The sequence below is a fragment of the Rana temporaria genome, chromosome 9 (genome assembly GCF_905171775.1).
Source record: "Rana temporaria chromosome 9, aRanTem1.1, whole genome shotgun sequence".
Classification (NCBI taxonomy): Eukaryota; Metazoa; Chordata; class Amphibia; order Anura; family Ranidae; genus Rana; species Rana temporaria.
This window is the reverse complement of record NC_053497.1, coordinates 66744505-66764864: the sequence shown is the minus strand read 5'-3', so window position 1 is coordinate 66764864 and position 20360 is coordinate 66744505. Positions and strand designations below refer to the sequence as shown.

General features: G+C 45.3%; 1 protein-coding gene across 13 annotated transcripts in view; it reads left to right on the top strand.

The window, feature by feature from the left end:
• Positions 1–20360, top strand: part of LOC120913619 (muscleblind-like protein 3) — a 201996-nt gene that overhangs the window by 20936 nt on the left and 160700 nt on the right. Inside the window, exon 1 of one of the 13 annotated variants that reach the window (XM_040323716.1) lies at positions 19403–20298. The exons of 10 other annotated variants lie outside the window; for them this stretch is intronic. The gene's annotated coding sequence lies outside the window, so the exon portion shown is untranslated. Of the gene's footprint in view, positions 1–19402; positions 20358–20360 lie in introns of those variants that run through there. 2 more of the 13 variants (XM_040323700.1, XM_040323701.1) reach the window with 2 other exon arrangements.

The following is a 20360-nucleotide window of genomic DNA, read 5'->3' as shown; positions in this document are numbered from 1 at the left end:
GTACACAGGAAGATAATCGTAGCACACTGCAGACAGGAACTAAAGCTAACAACATGGTTGAACAGCAAAGCAGACTAGCAGTGCATTGTTTAATATAGGCTTCCTGGGATGGCCTAGGGTGGAGCAATACAGGGAGGAAGGTGATAAAAGACAGTCAGAAGGAGGGTCAGGCCTCATAGAACACATGGAGATCAGGTAAGCTGCCAGACTTTATTGCATATCCATGACAGGAATACAGTGGTGTCATCTCTACACCCTCAGCCTGCTGATTGGACAGTGAAGGAGCAACAGAAGAGTGATGAGATCATCCTTTGGCTCTCTCCTCCTGCCAGGTTACTTTTTGTCAGCACATTTTCACACAAAACACCTTCTTGGCTCCATGAGCTGCCCCTCCCTGTCGCAGTTTATACAGGGAAGTATGGCCAAGCCTTTTTTTTGTTGTACTTCTATGATCCAAAACAGAAGTATATTTACTAATGTTCTTCTGTGACCCAAAGACAGCTGTAGCAGGCTTTTGCCCACACTATCAGTTGCTGGGGCAGAATGGTGCCACTTTCAGATAGGATCCTGACAATATTGTAGGTATCCACGTGGCTGCCTAAATACCAGCTGGCTTCTAATTTCAGCATGAGGCTGGGAGCCATAACTAGTTGTGTTTGCCCACTCCCCAGCCTGATGACCCAGTGAGCACGGAAGGATCAGAGAAGGGTAACTTGACAGGCATTCTCTCAGCTCTCTGACTTAGAACCAGCATGGGACAGCTGCAGTGTCATACAGATTCTGCAGTATGGAGGTGGGTGTGTATGATATAATAGTATGTAGCTGCTTTGAGTATAGTTCTAAAGCAGTACTTGTTTTTTTTTTTTTTTTTTTCATAAATCATTGAACCCCACTACTAAAACCTTGCCCAGGTTCTATTTACTCTCCCCACACTTCTGGACTGTCCCCAGCTTCTGCTTCTCTCTCCATCAGCACTAAACCTTCCCATCCTTTACAGCCACAGAAGCTGCTGCACATGTGGTGGGCTAAACATCAGCCATTTGATTGACTACTGAGAAAGAAGAACAAGAACCTGTGACATTACCAGACCAGCTGAAAGATTACAGTGGAAAGGGCATGTACCGTATTTGCCGGCGTATAAGGCGATTGGGCGTATAAGATGACCCCCAATTTTCAAGTGAAAACATAGCTTTTGGGCTATACTCACCGTATAAGACTACCCCCTTCCAAGGCAACACCTTTTTTTTTTTAAAACATGGATTCCACCACATATTGACCACCGACCTAAATGTAGACACACAGGTATACTTTACATCCGCCACAATATCTATCGCTATTCCAACAGGTGTTAAAGTCACCTGTGCCCCCATTGCAGCCTCTGCTCACCTGTGTCACCATTGCAGCCTCTGCTCACCTGTGCCACCATTGCAGCCTCTGCTCACCTGTGCCACCATTGCAGCCTCTGCTCACTTGTGCCACCATTGCAGCCTCTGCTCAACTGTGCCACCATTGGAGCCTCTGCTCACCTGTGCCACCATTGGAGCCTCTGCTCACCTGTGCCACCATTGCAGCCTCTGCTCACCTGTGTCACCATTGCAGCCTCTGCTCACCTGTGCCACCATTGCAGCCTCTGCTCACCTGTGCCACCATTGCAGCCTCTGCTCACCTGTGCCACCATTGCAGCCTCTGCTCACCTGTGCCACCATTGCAGCCTCTGCTCACCTGTGCCACCATTGCAGCCTCTGCTCACCTGTGTCACCATTGCAGCCTTCTCACCTGTGCCACCATTGCAGCCTCTGCTCACCTGTGTCACCATTGCAGCCTCTGCTCACCTGTGTCACCATTGCAGCCTCTGCTCACTTGTGCCACCATTGCAGCCTCTGCTCACCTGTGTCACCACTGCAGCCTCTGCTCACTTGTGCCACCATTGCAGCCTCTGCTCACTTGTGCCACCATTGGAGCCTCTGCTCACCTGTGCCCCAATTGCAGCCTCTGCTCACCTGTGCCCCATTGCAGCCTCTGCTCACCTGTGCCACCATTGCAGCCTTCTCACCTGTGCCACCGTTGCAGCCTCTGCTCACCTGTGCCACCATTGCAGCCTCTGCTCACCTGTGCCACCATTGCAGCCTCTGCTCACCTGTGTCACCATTTCAGCCTCTGCTCACTTGTGCCACCATTGCAGCCTCTGCTCACCTGTGTCACCACTGCAGCCTTCTCACCTGTGCCACCATTGCAGCCTCTGCTCACTTGTGCCACCATTGGAGCCTCTGCTCACCTGTGCCCCCATTGCAGCCTCTGCTCACCTGTGCCCCCATTGCAGCCTTCTCACCTGTGCCACCGTTGCAGCCTCTGCTCACCTGTGCCACCATTGGAGCCTCTGCTCACCTGTGCCCCCATTGCAGCCTCTGCTCACCTGTGACCCCATTGCAGCCTCTGCTCACCTGTGACCCCATTGCAGCCTCTGCTCACCTGTGACCCCATTGCAGCCTCTGCTCACCTGTGCCCAAATTGCAGCCTGTGCTCACCTGTGCCCCCATTGCAGCCTGTGCTCACCTGTGCCCCCATTGCAGCCTCTGCTCACCTGTGCCCCCATTGCAGTTTCTGCTCACCTCTGCAAAGGGTCATCACGAGGAAGAGAAAAGCCGCAGGATTACAGAGCGGATAGTCGGCTGTTACAGCAGAGTTTACATTATAAATGCCTCAGCTCCGCTCGTGGTTGCACACAGCCCCGCCTCCTGACCCCGAGCCTGTAAAACAGACAGAATACCAGTCCAATGGTGGGACGTGTTCTGTCTATCTTACAGGCGCGGGGTCAGGAGGCGGGGCTGTGTGCAACCACAAGCGGAGGCATTTATAATGTAAACTCTGCTGTAACAGCCGACTATCCGCTCTGTAATCCCGTGGCTTTTCTCTTTCTCCATGCCCTATTCCCCTGAAATCCTATGTGCGGCATTTTAAACCCGGCGTATAAGACAATCCCTAATTTTTGGGTGTTTTTTTTTTATGTAAAAGGTCATCTTATACACCCTGGAAAATACGGATATACATTTTTTGTTGAAAAATAAACAAAAAAGATCCGAGGAGGCTTCAGGGGATCGGGGACAGAGTATGAGCAGGGATTTATATCTAGAGTTCCACTATAATACCAGAGTCTACAGCAGAAGCTAAATTGCTGTTTCGAGTCACTCCCACAAACCTTTCATGATGATACATGTCAGCTGCAAACTCCGTCCCCTCCCTTCTTGTATATAGAATCCCAAGACAGGAGCTTCCACACTGCAATGCTTATGACTATTCAGAGCCAGACGAATATCATTAATGTGAAGTGGAAAATTTCTGTGAGGGCTAGCATGTTCTTCAAGGCTTAGCATGATCTGTGCCAGTGGTGTAGAGTATATAGGCATCCTCCATTAAGGTTCCAGTTCAACAATTTGGTCACTGACAATCCAAAATTAGGACTGAATTCAGTACATGCCTTGCCTAGATTTAGTATTCCAACAACTATAAACCCTTTTTTTTGGGGGGGGGGGGGGGTTGCATAGAGCAAGGAATGTTTAGAAACTTAGTCAGGTATTATTTGATGTCTGTGTCCTTTGTTGAGGTTTTTCATTCCATCCAGTCCAATCAATACACACACTAATGGAGTTCTCGGCTTACGGTAACACTGTGTTATAGATTCATTATGAAAACAAATTGCCAAAACACTGATTTTCTCCTTCAAAAATGTACTGTGGTCAAAATAAATAAATGTTCACAAGTTTTACCTTTTTTGTGATCATTTTTTTTTTTTTTGTTTACAAACTTTTATTGAAAAAGATAGACAGCGGTACATATCCGAATATATATAAAAATACAGCACAATTACAAGTGATCATTTTGATCTCATGAACTGTTTGAGGTACATGGGCGCACGTGCGCTGGCTATTTTTTCCAGTACATGGGCGGTGTGCTGGCTAGTTCTTCCCGTACATGGGCGGTGTGCTGGCTATTTGTTGAGGTACATGGGCGGTGTGCTGGCTATTTGTTGAGGTACATGGGCGGTGTGCTGGCTATTTGTTGAGGTACGTGGTTGGTGTGCTGGCTATTTGTTGAGGTACTTGGACGGTGTGCTGGTTATTTTTTACAGTACATGGGCAGTGTGCTGGCTAGCTACTCCCATACATGGGCGTTGTGCTGGCTAGTTCTTACCGTACATGGGTGGTGTGCTGGCTAGTTCTTCCCATACATGGACGGTGTGCTGGCTAGTTCTTATATTTAAGGACTTAAATGATGTCTGTGTCTTCATTGAAGAGATTTGCTCTCACCCCTGACTGACACCTCTCACCTGGACACAAAATCATCTCCCTAAAGACTATCACACTACTAGAAAATGTTTTATTGCCCTTTTGGGGGTATTTCCCCTAACTCCTGTTCTGCCTTAAACCCATAAAATAGACAGGAATGGAGGGGCTCTCCCAAATGGGCACAAAGATATCAATATAAGTTGACAGAAGTTCCAACCATCCCTTTCTCTATTAAAAACTTAACAAGTTTTACCTGGAATTTTGGTTTTACCCAACCATGGAACCTGTGGACACGTGTCAGTAATGGATCTGTTATGGATCTGTTGCAAGCCCTCGTAGCTCAAAGTGGTATGTGGATGCCTCAGAAAATAAGTAGCTCCCCATCTTCTCAGAGGAACCCAGGGGGTTATTAGAGTTGCGAGTCTAGGTTGTGGCCTGAGGCAACAGTACCTGAAGTTGATAAGTCTATGGAGACGGCGTTTGAGGTAGGTAGGTCTGAGAGGGCAATACCCAAAGTAGGAAGGTTTAAAGGAGTTGTAAAGGAAAACATTTTTTTTTGATGAAATGACTGTTTACAGGGTATAGAGACATAATAGTTAACTGATTCCTTTTAAAAATGATTAAAAATAGATAAAAATCAATCATATAATGTACCTACAGTTTCTAGTTTCGTTTTTGCATGTTGTTTCCTGCTTCTGTGATGTACAGAGCCACAGAGCCAATACAGGGCAGTGATGGTTTGGAAAAAGAAACTAATTGGTGCTGAGGGGTTTTAGACACACAGTAATCACACCTCCTTGATTAGTGACCACAGAGACAAAGCTCCCAGTACTGTGGTCATCAGGAAACAGACAACCAGGAAGTGTGGAGATCAGAGAAGAATTACAGCAACTTGAGAGCAAAAACGAACAATGAGGACATGAAAACAGCACTGCATTAAGGTAAAGGAAGCTATTAAGATAAAAAAAAATTCCTTTACAAACCCTTTAAGGAGATAGTGCCTGAGGTAGGTAAGCTTAAAGCGGGGGTTCACCCTGTTAAAAAAAAAAAAAAAGTTTTTTTTTATTAGACCATTAAATTCGGCATCGTAGCGCGAGCTACGGTATGCCGGTCTTACATTTTTTATGCCCGTACTCACTGTGCTATCTCTCATTGAAGAATCCGGGGAATGGGCATTCCTATGGTGAGAGAAGGTGATTGACGGCCGGCCCTGGCACGTCACGCTTCTCCGGAAATAGCCGAAATAGGCTTGGCTATTCACGGCGCCTGCGCATAGCCTGTGCGCAGGCGTCGTGAATAGCCGAGACCTACTCCGGCTGTCTTCGGGGAGCGTGACGTGCCAGAGCCGGCCGTCAATCATCCTCCCTCTCCATAGGCACGCCCATTCCCCGCGGGAGTCGGATTCTTCAATCATCGATACCACAGTGAGTACGGGGATTAAAAATTTAAGACCGGCATACCGTAGCTCGCGCTACGATGCCGAATTTAATGGTCTAATGATGGAAAGGAGGGTGAACTACCGCTTTAAGGAAACAGTGGTTAAGGTAGGTAGGTCTGAGGAGATGGTGGTGGAGGTAGGTAGGTTTAAAAGAGACGTTTAGAATTTTTTGTTTTAAATCATACTTCTCTAGGACTTCGCTGGCTCTAAGGCAAAGAACTGAGTGGTCAAACACAGCTGATCGCTCGGTTCTCCCTGCCACTCTGAGCAGAGAGCAGGGGACTGTTGGTCACCACTGTCTGCTCTGCCCCTCCAGCGCTCACTGGAGTGCCAGGCTGGGGATAGGAGAGAGCAGCTGGCTCAGTCTCCTAGCAAAGCAGCTAAGAGGTTGAGCCAGGTGCCAGTCCAGGCTCCTGGGTGGATCCCGACCATATGGTTGCGATCTTTCCACAGCCTGGACTATCTCTGTGAGGTCAACCAACAGTGGGCTAAAGCTAGGAATTCTATGTTCTCTTTTATACAGCCATCAGCGCTTTTCCGGCGCGTGTGTGTGTGTGTTTTTTTTTATCGCATGATCATTGAAAAGAGCTCAATAGCTCAAGGTAAAATTTATAAGCAGAATTAAATGTCTAGTGGCAGTGACACTTTTTTTGCCCATTCGTTCAGAAAGAGCCCCTGCTGAAAGAATATGATTACTGCTTGGCTACCTGTATATATAGCCCATAGTGCTCTGGGGATCCTTTAGAAGGTGTGTGTGTAAAATATAAACCTGTACCAGACACGTTGTGGCATTACAAGGCATGTAACACTCCTCCCTCCCCCTTCCTTTTCCCCCCTCCTTTTTTCTTTTCTTTTTAATCCCCTTGTTTTGTTTGGGTAGCTATGTAATAGCATGTTTCCATGACCTTATTTGCATGTTGAACTTTGATCCTTTCTTCCTATGTGACCTTTTCAGTGGCCCCCTATTATTATACCATAAGCCCTGCTCTCTTCCAAGTCCGGGGCCCTAATTATTGTTTATTGTTTCTGACTAGATGGGAATGGCGACTAGGTAAACCTTGTGAGCCCTAGCTGGCACTCAGGTATTTTGTGTTATGACCATCTAGCCTTTGCTGTAATGTGTGTTTACTTTTTGTACTCATGGTACATGATCTTGTACTTCTGTAAAACCTCAATAAACACTTATTGAACCAAAAACATAAACTTGTAAAAGAATAGATTAAAATAGAACTGGTCCAAATCCATTACAGTTTTGCTTTAACCACTTGCTTACTGGGCACATAAACCCCCTTAGTTCCCAGGCGAAATTTCAGCTTCCGGCACTGCGTCGCTTTAACTGACATTTGCGCGGTCGTGCGACGTGGCTCCCAAACAAAATTGACGTCCTTTTTCCCCCACAAATAGAGCTTTATTTTGGTGGTATTTGATCACCTCTGCGGTTTTTATTTTTTGCGCTATAAACAAAAAAAGAGCGACAATTTAAAAAAAAAAAAATTTTTTTTTACTTGTTGCTATAATAAATATCCCAATTTTTTTTTAAAAATTTTTTTTTTTTTCTCAGTTAAGGCCGATACGTATTTTTCGACGTATTTTTGTAAAAAAAAAAAAAAAAAATCGCAATAAGCGACTGGTTTGCGCAAAAGTTATATCGCCTACAAAATAGGGAACAGAATTATGATTTTTTTTCATTATTTTTTTTTTTACTAGTAATGGCGGCGACCTGCGATTTTTATTGGGACTGCGATATTGCGACGGACGTATCGGACACTTTTGACACAATTTTGGGACCATTCACATTTATACAGCGATCAGTGCTATAAAAATGCACTAATTACTGTATAAATGTGACTGGCAGTGAAGGGGTTAACACTAGGGGGTGAGGAAGGGGTTAAATGTGTAGCCTGGGTGTGTTCTAACTGTGTGGGGGGAGGGGGGTGACTGGGGGAGGTGACCGATGCTGTGTCCCTATGTACAAGAGACACAGATCGGTCTCCTCTCTCCCTGACAGGACGTGGAGCTCTGTGTTTACACACAGCTCCACGTCCCTGCTGTTACCGGCTGTGTCACCGACGATCGCGTATACCCGGCGGACATCGTGGCCACCAGGTACATGCATCGGCTCCCCAGCGATGCGGCGGCACAGTGGTTACCCGCGCACGCCCCCCAGTGGCGCGCGCGGGTAATGCTTTCAAATGATGTCCAAAGACGTCCACTTGGCACCTGAGAACCGCGCTGTTGACGTCTTTTGTCAATAGCGCGGGTCTCAAGTGGTTAAGAAGGTTGCAGCAGGAGTGTAGAGACTACATGGTGGCAGTCTTCAGTGGCATTAGATGATTCTGCCCCCTGCTTTCTGTGTATTGCATTGACTAATTGAATGCACTCTGGTATGTAAATAATAGCACCATTTAGACTGGCTATGTTATCACAACTGACATTTTTGGCACACAAAGAGTTAAGCATATCAGTACTTTAGATATGTAGTGCTTTACAAAGGTTTCCATGACAATGATTTTCCTTTATCACAGCAGTGTGGACCCTCTATAATGGAGAATTACTTTGCTGTCAAGTTTGTCATTTGATCAGTGATGTAATGTGTGCAAGAAGGGCGCATTGTTTTTGTTTTAGGAAGGAAAATGACTCTTCGGGCTGGCGGAATCCAGATCTTACATAATGCTGGAACCCTGCTCAAAAATCTCACACAAACATGTCAATGTGCCTTTCATGCTGGGGAATGTATTGCTGCAATGCACTTCACTGGTCAGTCCAACACTATGCGATAAATTCTTTTTAGGCATGACAAACTGGTGCATTTGTTTTGGGTGCCAACTCATTGCTTACCCAAAAAAGAAGACAGTCCTATCTCATACTAAGGGCCAGATTCAGGTAGAATTGCGGCGGCGTAACGTATCTTAGATACGTTACACCGCCGCAAGTTTTCATCGCAAGTGCCTGATTCACAAAGCACTTGCGATGAAAACTACGCCGGCGGCCTCCGGCGCAAGGCGGGCCAATTCAAATGGGCGTGTGCCATTTAAATTAGGCGCGCTCCCGCGCCGGACCTACTGCGCATGCTCAGTTTCGCAATTCCCGTCGTGCTTTGCGCGCCGTGACGTCATTTTTTCGAAAGGCGACGCGCGTAGTGTACTTCCGTATTCCCGGACGTGTTACGCAAACGACGTTAAATTTTAAATTTCGACGCGGGAACGACGGCCATGCTTTAAACAGCAATACGTTTGCTGAGTAAAGTTAGGGCAGGTCAAACGACGACTAACTTTGCGACGGGAAACTAGACTAGCAGCGACCGCAAAAATCCGTTGGGAATCGCCGTAACTCCTAATTTGCATACCCGACGCTGGTTTACGACGCAAACTCCCCACAGTGGCGGCCGCGGTACTGCATCCTAAGATCCGACAGTGTAAAACAATTACACCTGTCGGATCTTAGGGCTATCTATGCGTAACTGATTCTATGAATCAGTCGCATAGATAGAAACAGAGATACAACGGTGTATCAGGAGAAACGCCGTCGTATCTCTTTGGTGAATCTGGCTCTAAGTGCCCTGGTGCATGAAACTCTGGCATTCAGGTGTAGGTGGAAGGCACAGGTGCACCATCCTCCCGCGTTACAGCAGCCTGTTGCCACCTCACCCCTTTAAACCTGAACACATTAATTACACAGGTTCTGAGACAAATTTAAAGGGGTTGTAAAGGTTCATTTTTTTTTATTTTCTAAATAGGTTCCTTTAAGCTAGTGCATTGTTGGTTCACTTACCTTTTCCTTCAATTTCCCTTCTAAATGTTTTTTTCTTTGTCTGAACTTATCACTTCCTGTTTCTCCTCAGTAAGCTTCCCACCATCACCCAAGCGGTGGATAGTCAGCCAGAACAGCTTACTGAGGAGGAACAGGAAGTTAGAAATTCAGACAAAGGAAAAAAAAAACATTTAGAAGGGAAATTCGAAGGAAAAGGTAAGTGAACCAACAATGCACTAGCTTAAGACCCCTTTCACACTGGAGCATATTGCAGGCTATAGCGTTAAAATTAGCACCTGCAATCTGCCCTCAAACAGCTGTCACATTTGCCTGAGGGCTTTCACACTGGAGCGTTGCGCTAGCAGGACCGTAAAAAAAAGTCCTGCTATCTTTGGAGCGGTGAAGGAGCGGTGTGTTTACTGCTCCTCCACCGCTGCTGCCCCTTGAAATCAATGGGACAGCGTATTGCGGGTGTTTTTAACCCTTTCTCGGCCGCTAGTGGGGGGTAAAACCGCCGTCGCTATGAGCGGCTCAGTGTGAAAGGGATCTAGAGGAATCTATTTAGAAAATAAAAAGCTAACATTTACAACCCCTTTAATTTAGATAAGGCACCAAGTGAGTTTAATTACCACCTTAATCAGCCACGGAACCTGTGTAAATGAATGTGTTTGGGTTTACAGAAATGAGGTGGCAACTTCTACAGCTGGATGGTGCACCAAGTGCTACTAACGTGTTTGGCAGTGTGTGCCCTAGGACAAATGCTGGAAACATTTGTGTTCCAGGCATTGATCCCTGGGTATAAACTGCCCTATAATGTTAGTATTGCTAAATGCAAAGTCCAGCCGCAGCAGCCTCTAAGGCCCTGTACACACGGTCGGACAAAACCGATTAGAATGGTCCGACGGACCGTTTTCATCGGTTCACCGCTGAAGTGGCCTGATGGTCTGATATGTGTACACACCATCAGTTCAAAATCCGATCGGGTCAGAACGCGGTGACGTAAAACACACGACGTGCTGAAAAAAACGAAGTTCAATGCTTCCAAGCATGCGTCGACTTGATTCTGAGCATGCGCGGGTTTTGAACCGATGCTTTTCTGTACTAAACATCGGTTTGGTCCGATCGGGCAGCGGTCCATCGGTTCGGTTTTGAAGCATGTTTTAAAATTTTGGACCGAAGGAAAACAGACCGATAGCCTATACACACGGTCGGTTTGGTCCGATGAAAATGAACTTCGGTTCATTCTCATCGGACCAAACCGACCGTGTGTACGGGGCCTAAGGCTGCTTTCACATTGGGCAGCGGAGGTGCGGTGACGGTATAGCCGCGCTATTTTTAGCGCCGCTATACCAACGTATTTACCGTGATATTCGGGCGCTAGCGGTGAGGTTTTAACCACCGCTAGCGGCCGAAAAAGGGTTACCGCGGTTTCCCATTGATTTCAATGGGAAGGCGCGGTATAGGAGCGGTAAACACCCCGCTCCTATACCGCTCCAAAGATGCGGCTAGCAGGACTTTTGGAGCGGTCCCGCTTCAGTGTGAAAGCCTTCGGGCTTTCACATTGAAGCCTGCAGGGCATGATTTTTTCATGCCGTATAGCAGCGCTATTTTTAGCGCTGTACCGCATGAAAAACGCTTCAATGTGAAAGGGGTCTTATGGAATTATACAGGCTGTGGGCAGCAGGGCTGGACTGACACCTATGCCTTCTACCTGCGTCTGGCATCCTACATGGAGATTAGGGGCCGGGCACATGGATTAGGGTGGTGGCACCCCTGCGCCCCTAATAAGCAGGCCACCACTGGGTCTGACTTGTCAGCAGAATGAGCAAAGTGACAGGTTTATTTTAAATGTGGAGCATAGTATATTTTTCCCTTCCCATTTTTGCAGTGTGAAAAATCTCAGTGCCAGATTCCCAATTGTACTTTGTCACCTTTTTGACTGAGACTACATGTATTAGTTTCCTCATAGATTACCGAGGCATGTTCTAATTTTGTCATCCGAAATCTTGCCCTGAAAATCAATGTGCAACCATTACTGGAGTGCATGTATGTAGGCAGGAAGTGGTAGCAAAGAGGCTGCAGCTGATCAGCAGTACTGAAATGCAACAAAATATAGAAACAAAAAGTTGAAACAAGTATATTCTTTTTAAATGGCTATTGTTTGATACATAATTCTCCCGTGTCAAAAGATTTTATTAAATACACAGTAATTAGCAAGTTTGCCAATCTTATAGAGATAACTTGAGCCAATGGTTGAGCCCCTACCCCCCCTCCCCCTTTCTTGTCCTACCCCCTCAGTTTTTCCTGTCTCCTCTAATTTCTCTTCCTTCCTTTTTTTTTCTTTTTTTTATTCTTTTCTCTGTTCCCTCTTGGCCCTGTAGTGGCCTATGGCAGATTTTATTTAATGATTGATAACGTATGCAGTGTGTCAGCTATGACTATCTACTACTTACTAGAGCTGAAACAATTATTCATTAAAAAATTGTGATCTCGATTCAACCCCCCTGACATCTCCAATGCAGAGTTTGCTGATTCTTTCATGTAATAAGTGGAGAGACTGATCAGCTGTCAAAAGAAAATATTTGGGCAGTCTGCTAAGTTTTTAACAGGAAACATTGTAACTAACGCTTCCTTCTTGGATCAAAGGGATAAACTTCTGTGTCTTGTGTGCGTAAAGAAAAAATATGGCAGTCTGCCAAGTTTTTAAAAACATGAAACATTGTAACAAACTTCTTACTTAGATCAAACTGCTGTGTGTAAATGCAGGAAGTTTAACCACTTAAAGTTTAAATCTTTTTCTGACACTTGTTTCTTAAGTTAAAATCAATATTTTTTGCTAGAAAATTACTTGGAACCCCCAAACATTATACATTTTTAGCAGAGACCCTAGGGAATAAAATGGCAATTGCTGCAATATTTTATGTCACACTATATTTGCCCATCGGTCTTTCAAATGCAATTTTTTGGGGAAAAATACACTTTAATGAATAATAAAAAAAAACAGTAAAGTTAGCCCAATTTTTTGTTTTAATGTGAAAGATTATGTAATGCCGCACGAATCGTAAGAAAACCGTGATATGTATTCTAAGCATAAAAAATGTGATTCTCTTTTAGCCAGAATAGTGCAGCTCTTCTTGTTGGTCAGAATTTCCGACAAGATTTGTGTGACCGCGTGTATGCAACACAAGTCTGAGCCAACATTCCGTCAGAAAAAATCCACGGTTTTCTTGTCGAAATTTCCAATCGTGTGTACGCGGCATTAGTACTTGACCATGTGATGATTGGTGCTTTCAGTGAATGCCATGGATATTGCTGTGCAGGAACCTAACACAAAGATGCACACTCACCAGCACTCCAAATAGATATTTATTGTGCAGATGGTGCCAAATAACTCATAAGAAACTGATCTTTCGGGGCCTTGCAGGGTCGCTTTCACAAGGCAATATGTGACCACTAGTGTTGTGACTGTCACTATGTAGCTTTTGAGAAAGGGACCCTGCGAGGCCCCAAAATGTTGGTTCCTTTTTCCTTATGTGACACGTCTTCACAATAAACATGTGAAGTGCATCTCTTTGGGGTGCTGGTGACTTTGCATCTTTTACCAACCAGACTTACTATTTTTCTAAGTAACTGATGTGTAAATAAGGTCAGTTTTTGTTTTTACTGTATGTAGCTTAATGTTAAGGGCCCTTTCACACGGGGGGATCCGCCCCGTGAACATCCGCCCCGTGAACATCCGCTTGCTCAGCGGGGAGCGCTCCGTTGATCCTTGCTGAGCCGGCGGATGACAGTGCGGTCCCCACACACTGTGCAGGGACCGCCCTGTCAGATCTCTGCTCTCCTCTATGGGGGGGATCGGATGAACACGGACCGTCTGTCCGTGTTCCCCCGATCCGATCCGCAGACGGATTTGCAGAATCGGACCATAGCGGGGATGGATGATATCCATAGGGATACACGTATGTGTTCCTTTTTCATCCGTACACGGATGGATGAAATACAGACATACGGTCCGCATGTCTAAAAGGGGCCTAAGGCCTTGTACACACGACCGGACATGTCCGCTGAAACTGGTCCGCCGACCAGTGTCAGCGGACAGATCCAATCGTGTGTACAGGCTAGCGGACAGATTTCCAGCGGACAAATGTTTCTTAGCAGGCTAAGAAACATGTCCGCTGGGAAGCTGTCCGGCGGACATGTCCGCTGGTTAGTACGTCTAACCAGCGGACAGAAATCCCGCGCATGCGTCGAATTGATTCGACGCATGCGGGGAAGCTTTGAACTTGCGCAATAGAGAACGTACAGCCATCAGACCGAAATCTCCCAGCGGACATGTCCGATGAAAACGGTCCGGCGGACCGTTTTCATCGGACTGTCCGCTCGTCTGTAGGGGGCCTAAGACTTACATTTAAAATCATTGTATCTCTTTTGAAGGTTATTTGGTTTAAATAATTTGTTACTCTTATTCAAGCAAGGGAAAAAAACCTTACTTGCTGGGATTGGATTGTTTGCTGTGTGCGACACCTTTACTTTTCCTCTCCTGCAGACTTTAGAACCCAACCCTATTAATTCAAGCCTAATAGAGATGTACAGGAGACCTGCTCTCCATCTGTTTTGGAGGAAATGAGTCACACAAAAAGGAATTTTTTCGGTCAGTTGGTCTCTTTTCTTTTTTTTTTCTCAATATGGAAAAGATACTTTTATGGCATTAGGAGTAAAAAAAAATGTTTTTTTCAATTGCTTTTTGGATTTTTTTCTACTGAGATTTCACTATTTTAATTTAACATATATATATATTATATATATATATATATATATATATATATATATATATATATAATATATATATATATATTTTTTTATGTAAATCCAAAAGTAGACTTCTTCTTGGTTGGTGGCTGCAGTGACTGTTAATACTTAAAGCGGATGTGCCACGGGAAAAATATATTAAAAGCCAGCAGCTACAAATACTGCAGCTGCTGACTTTTAATATAAGGACACTTACCTGTCCTGGAGTCCAGCGGTGATCGCAGCAGATGACGAGCCGATCGCTCGTCACCCTGCTGCTCCCCCCTCCATCCTCGGTGAGGGAACCAGGAAGTGAAGCGCTCCGGCTTCACTGCCCGGTTCCCTACGGCGCATGCGCGAGTCGCGCTGCGCCCGCCGATTGGCTCCCGCTGTGTGCTGGGAGCCGAGTGTTCCCAGCATACAACGGGGGGACGGACGGGAAGGAAGGAAAAAACCCGTCCTTTGCCCGTATCGTAGGGCCGGAAGTGGGTGCAGATACCTGTCTGTAGACAGGTATCTGCACCCCCCTCCCCCCTGAAAGGTGTCAAATGTGACACCGGAGGGGGGGAGGGTTCCGATCAGCGGGACTCCACTTTAGAGTGGAGATCCGCTTTAATCTGGCAAATGATGTCATGCACTGTGCCATACAGTGTCACCTCAGTGTATATGAAATAGGGGGTTTCTATATGCAATTTCTATATGTGAGGGGCCTTTGTATCCCTCCCCCAAAAGAAATGGTGTACAAGAGCCCATGTACTGTTAGCTGCAAAACACAGATAAAAATAACAAACACATGAATGATAAATGAGGGGCACAAACTTTCTGGCCTTTGCTGGTTGCAGTGTTTATTCAATGAGTGGCATGGTAGCAGCTAAAACCAAAAACCTAGCATTGCTTCAAAGGTACAGGGACAATAAAATATTTGTATAATTATTTGTATTGACGAAAGGGAAAGTTCTCATTCCACATGGTTGCTCTGGAATGGCCTCCTGGCAGTGACAATGGCGGACCATGCCTGGGCAATGTGTGTCAGTACAGTAGTCTCTACGAGGGGCTCATGTGACTGGGCAACCATTCAGGAGCACAACTGGGAGACAGCTGTCATCTCTGAACAGAAAGTGTCCGAACAAGGATCTTCATGGCAGTATCATTACATATACTTTAAATAAAAGATGTATACTGTATATATTTGAAAAGATTGAAAAAAAAAATTTTTTTTCATATTACATTACAAAATTAAAGCGTATATGAAATATTAGTAATTAAGATCTACCTGAAGGCAACATTGTCACTTTAGACATTCAGGGCACAATTCCAGTGTCTACTGATAGTCCGCTCCCTTTCCCAGGAAGGTATACTTGCCTATTCAAGCTGCTTTCTCATAGCAGGAGTCCACTCTGGGTGAGCTCAGATGTTGGATGGTGTTGAAGCTTACTCAGGTGGATGACCATGTTCAGGGCTGGTGATTGGGTGCTCAGCAGGGGTGTATTTAGGTTTTGTGCTGCCCTAGGCCTGACGAAACTCGCACACCCCCTACTTTATATATGACGCACCCCTTCCTGTCAAGACTACGCCCCTTCCTTTTTAAGACCCGCCCTGTCATTTTCATGGGAGGAGGACAGAGGGACGCGGTGGGATGAGGACAGAGGGACATGGTGGGAAGAGGACAGGGGGACAGGCTTTTTTGCCGCCCCCTGCAAAGTGCCGCCCTAGGCCTGGGCCTTGTCGGCCTAGGCCATAATACAGCACTGGTGCTCAGGCCAGAGTACCATTACATGGGGCAGGTCACATGCTCTCTCATACATGGAAGCCCCCTGCTTCATTTGAGCAGCAGAACGAGGGCTCTGACAGAGCAGGGAGGCAGTGATTGGGTGTAGTAGTAGACACTGTCACTTTGGGTGATTAAGTGACAATTCTTTAAATTGAATTTGTTCTCCTTATTCAATTACCATGATAACATATAGACTTATACACCTTACTAATGCCGCGTACACACGATCGTAAATTCCGACAAGAAGAGTCAAGAGCTGGTTCTCAAACTTTCAGAAATTCCGTTTGTCCGTCCGACGCATGCTTGGAAGCATTGAACTTAATTTTCTTGGCTCATCGTAGTGTTGTATGTCACCGCGTTCTTGACGGTCGAAACTTTAGAGAACTTTTGTGTGACCGTGTGTATGCAAGCCAAGCTTGAGCGGAATTCCGTCGGAGAAACCATCCAAAGTTTTTCCGACGTAAAAACTGACAATAACTGATTCACAGCTACTGCTCCTCTATGCCAATCCCTTCACTGGCTTCCACTAGCCCGACATACATCTCCCAAATCCACTTCTCATAAGACATCTTGTTCTATAGCTCCCTCATTACCTCCTTCCATGCTCCCCTCCAGGACTTCTCCAAAACCTTTCCCATCCTCTGGAACTCCCTACTCCAATATATCCTCTTATACTCAGTCCGCCATTATTCAGGGAAGCTTACCACTCCTCCTAAAAAAAAAGAAGATAAAAAGAAATCTGTATTTCGACTACCCCTGTCACATCACCCCCCACAGCTATTACCCTTTGTGCCACCTCCCTCTCCCATTAGATTGTAAGCCCTATGAGCAAGGCTTTCCTATTGCTTCAGTAATAAACTGTATTGTAATCATACTGTCTCCCTTTATGCTCTAAAGTGCTGAGTAAACTTTTGGTGTAAATCCTGTATAATAATAATAACCCAATATTTATATAGGGATTATATTAACAAAATAAAGATATAACAGACTTCAGTAAATACAGCATATAATGGATTTTAATACACTCCAGTACGACAGATTCATGTGCTGCATGCTATGGTATAAAAGTTAAGTACATATACCACATGTTTATCATTGCTGTCCATGTGAATATGAGTCTCCAGTAGCATATAATGCTTTGTAGCTTTGTTTGCAGACACAACAGCAGGGAACACATAAGGATACCTTCATACCTTTTGCATGTACTTTTGGTTGTCAATTTGTTTCTCCTGTGTGCATTTATTTGGATACACTAAAAATGTAAGGGGACTCTGGGGAAGATTGTGAGATCACCCTCTTCTAGCAGCACTTAATTCACTCATGCTGCAGCAGTGGGTAATAGGAAGATCTTGAGCCGCCCTACGCTAAGTGAGAGATTGGGAAAACCTTCCAGAGTTCTTAAGTCTTCAGTCCTTTTACCTAAAATGGGCCTTGAAAGGGGAACTCTCTCTTAACAATAACTTCTTGGACCACTCACTTACTTGCAGCATGCAGGAATGCTGGATCAGACCTGAAGATTCAATTTAATTCTTAAAACTTAAAGAGGTTGTAAGCCCTAACCAAAAAAAAAAAACCTGTAAGACAGAGGCATAATAAGCTAGCATACATCACATACTAGCTCATTATGAAATACTTACCTTAAGAGTGAAGCCCTGCAGCAGCGCCCGAACACCGCTGAGATGGCTGACATCTTTCCTGGTGTTTCTTCCGGGGTTTGCGGACTCCGCATGGCCGCCTGTCACGAGACAGGGTCCTGAAGAAATGGCACGAGCGGCTGTTCCTTCAGAGCACATGCGTAGATGACAGAGATTATATATAGTAAATGGTTCAGGTTTAGGAGATATTTACAGTACCTACAGGTAAGCCTTATTATAGGCTTTCCTGTAGGTACAATTTTAAACTGAATGGGCTGTTTTACAATCATTTTAAGTCTTTGGTAGAGTAAAGCATTTTACTTACCTGATCCTCTGCTTCCCTGGCAGACAGCGCTCCCCCATGCTCCAACGCAGGGGTGGACTGACAACTCATGGGGCCCCCAGGCAATAGAAGATATGGGGCCCCCGGGCTTACAGATGGCCACCCCGCCAGGAGGCAGTGCATAGGCAGGGCAGCTAAAATCTCAGTATTTTCACATCAAAAGCATGTCGGTTTTGGACATATCAGGGACAGATGTAAAAAAACCACAGATTTTTACATACTGTCCCTGGTTTTATTGAGGTTGGCAACCCTAATGGGGCCCCCTAGTGGCATGGGGCCCTCAGGCAGTGCCCGAGAGTCCCAATGGTCAGTCCGCCCCTGCTCCAACGTCAGGACAGTAGCCTGCTGGAACATGGGGCAGAAGATGCTGCAGGGACGGGACTAACAGCACAGAGTGGTTGAGGATCAAGTAAATCTACTTTTCCATGCCACCTAGACCTAAATGAGCAGTTAATCCCCAAGTTTTCTGGAATTGGGCTTTCAGCCACACCCAGTATTCCGATCACTGTAGCCTTGCCCTCTTTTCCATCTATAGCGCCTCTGTGCAATGCTTCAGCACAACATATGATCTGTACCATTTCCCTCGTTCTCAAGTTCTAAATCTGGGGAGTGCAATTCTCTGGTAGACATGTGCATTGCCAAAAAAATAATTTTGTTTCGTTCGTTTTTTTTTTCTTTCAGGTCATTCGTTTTGATCGCAATTTGTAAATTGGAAGGTTCATAAATTCGAAAATAAGAAAGAATAACTAACTAATAATAACGAATTATTAAATTATAGGTATTGGAATTTCCTTTCAAATTTGGCTGTTAGTGAACGTAATGAATGCGAATTTATCCACAGTTACTAATTTTCCAAAATAACAAATTCCGCATCTAAGCGTAACTTTGAATATTCATATTTGTTACGTTCACTAACAGCCAAATTTGAATGGAAATTCCAATACCTATAATTTAATAGTAACTTATTATTAGTTATTATTTCAGATGTTTGGTTTTTCGAATTCATGAATACAGTTTCACGAGAATGTTCGTAATCCAAAGTACTCGCAAATCAAAGCGAGTTTCCCCATTGAAGTCAATGGAAACGAAAAAAAAAAAAATCTGCATTGAGTTCAATGGCATGCAATACCGCAATCGACCAGAGGTGGAGGGGCTCTGGAGAGCCCGAGACTCCGTTCCCGAGGTCAGCTGAGCTGTCCTTGGGTCTTTCCATGCATTTCCCAACGCTCTGCTCGGCTCCGGCGCCCCCCCCCCCCCCCCACACCTCAAGTCAAACGTGGTACTGCACACCGCTTTGACCTGAATCATGCTTGTTTTGCGAGACAACACTCGTAAACTGAGTTCCGATTTAAAAAAAAAAAAACAGTGCTCATATTGCAAAACGCCCGTTAACCGCGTTACTCGCAATCCAAGGTTCCACTGTATTCTGAAAAATTTGTTAAACGGGTTTTCGATCATTCGGATATCTCCAAATTAACACATTTTTACTAAATTGGGTAAAGAAATCTTTTGGAACGAAACTAATTGCACATGTCTATTCTTTCGCACCACATATGATCTGCACTATTTCCCTCAGGTTCTAAATCTGGGGGGTATGAAATAAGCCGATGTGAAAACTGGCTAAATGCTAAAACAAACTCCGGTTGTACATGTATGGCGCCCATGTAAAATTACAAATTAGCTTTGAGAATTCTTTAACTCCATGCTGCACTAGCATGCACACAACACCCCTGATCTGTATAATGCATTTCTGTGCCTTGTATAAACACAGGTCACTTGTGGAGATTTATTTCAGCAGAGCTTAAAAATGTATTCTGGGAAAGATTGTATTTTATGGCTGTCCCTAAATGTAGATGGAGAGAGCGAGAGAGCGAGGGACTGTGTAACTTGATATGTTCTTGAAAGCTTTGCTGAGGGTAGCATGCTGCAGACATAAGCCGTGTCAATAGGAACTCTATTCAGTCTGTGCAAATAGCCTCGTGACCCATATGTGATTGGCAGCCTGTACAAGGGAGGGCCTTTCTTTAGAAGGAGCTCACATTTTGGCGGCACTTCTGACTGACTGATTTCCTGACTGCTTTATGTATTTTCTCCCCCTTGGACCGGCAGAGCCTCGTGCAGGCTCGTCGTTCTGCCTTTTGCGGAGTCATCAGCAACGTAGAACAGCCTGAGAAGATGGTCGATCGTCGCCGTTCTTGCTAATCCTGGGAAAATGCTGCCTTGGCTCGTGAGAGGTTCTCGGTTGGGGAAGAGAATGAAGTACGGGATCACTTTACAAGACGATCTGCCAGGTGTGTTGCCGTGGAGAGCAGTCGTGCCTCTGAGCTGAGCGTATCCATGATATTTTTAGGTG